The following is a 1,646-nucleotide window of genomic DNA, read 5'->3' as shown; positions in this document are numbered from 1 at the left end:
CCCCCAGAGGGGATGGTCATGCCGCAGTCCCTTCTCCTCCATTCTCCTCTCGGGATCTTGGGCACGCACGCACATGCGCGCGGTGTGAGTTTTAAGCCACCAGGTCCAGGACACGAACTGCGGTCGACTACGTGGGAGTCCAGCGACATAGCCATTACGCTAACTGCTGGTTCCCAATAATTGTGTTCTGTTACATGCTCCTTGATCAGCTTTTAAACTGTCTAGTTTTTTTGTCAGTAAACAGCTTGCGTAGAAACATTAGTTTAAGATTTTCAGCTTTAGAAATTTCTTTTTGGTGTGTGATTTTAACTGATAATTTAATGTAGCCTTAGTATTAAATATCTTGTCATTAGCTAAATTTTTATTCCTTTGTAGCTTATGATTAACAAATTTCACCTTTCAAGAAGGCCTCCAGTCTTGATGCTAAACTTACTCTCAATTCAAAACACAGAAGTCTTAAATTTGTTTCTTGGGATGGGGGCATCCATTTCTTACTGGGAATATAAGATAGCAATACATTATTACTAAGTAATTATGATAATCTTATAAATTCCATACAAGTTACTGGTTTTGATCTGCAATTACAGTAATTTGCAAATGATTAAAATTATTTTAGATATATATATTTTTTGGAGAGGTTTTCGCTATAGGGCGCGTGCGCTCGCAAGACAGACAGAGAGACATAGAGACAGAAAGCGAGAAATCACCCCCCGGGGGGGATGGCCACACCGCAATCCCTTCTCCTCCATTCTCCTCTCGGGATCTTGGGCACGCACACACACGCGCCCTGCGTGAGTTTTAAGCCACCGGGTCCAGGACTTGAACCACAGTCAACTATGTGGGAGTCCAGCAACATAGCCATTACACTAACTGCTGGTCCCACAAATGATTAAAATTATTGTTTCACAGTTCCAATGTTACTTTACCCAGTATTGCTGATAAACTTGCTTTCCTATTTAATTATTTTGTTAGTAAAATGAAATGAAAATAGTCATGTTAAAGAAGTTTCTCTGTGGCACCAGGGGCAAATTTCAGGTAAAAAGTATACATCTTGGTTCCATTTATCATATTTTCATTCCATTAAGTACGCTAAGTGACTTTCCTTTAGTCTTAAAACTTTTTTGCTAACTGTAGTATATCTCTCCTTCAGATTGTTTAAACAGTAGCAGTATATTTTTCTGTTTGAATTAAGTTGATGAAAAATACAGTTTATCCCTGAGTCATTAGTGAAGACTTAAAATTCTTTTGAAGTATGTGCAAGTAGATGGGTGAGAAACTTTAAGGTATTTCCTATAATATTTTCAGAGATTAGTTTTGCCCTTGATTGAAGATAGTAGGATTTGAATTAGGGAATATATTTTTATCATAATTTTAAAGGTACATTGAATTTATTTTTTATATTAGTTTTTTAATAATCACAAACCAAGGAGTAGATAAATGCTGATCAATGGTCATAGCCTTAATTATTAATGACAATATTTGTCTGTCCATGTCTTATTTTAGAGATGAAAATATGTATGGTAAAACTTAATTAAAAATTATTTGAATTTGCTTAATATTCGATTTAAACCATTTTTCTTTTTCTTCTTCTTTTTTTTTTTTTTTTTTTAGGGGTTTCCCAAAGGCCAAAGTTCACATTTGGCAGG

General features: G+C 35.7%; 1 protein-coding gene across 6 annotated transcripts in view; it reads left to right on the top strand.

Moving 5' to 3' along the window:
• Nucleotides 1-1,646, top strand: part of KDM6A (lysine demethylase 6A) — a gene marked incomplete at its 5' end in the record, with an annotated part of 161,607 nt that overhangs the window by 104,134 nt on the left and 55,827 nt on the right.

Source organism: Tupaia chinensis, unplaced genomic scaffold (assembly GCF_000334495.1).
Source record: "Tupaia chinensis unplaced genomic scaffold, TupChi_1.0 Scaffold000248_1, whole genome shotgun sequence".
NCBI lineage: Eukaryota > Metazoa > Chordata > Mammalia > Scandentia > Tupaiidae > Tupaia > Tupaia belangeri.
The sequence above is the reverse complement of the archived record's forward strand: the minus strand, read 5'-3'. Positions and strand labels throughout refer to the sequence as shown.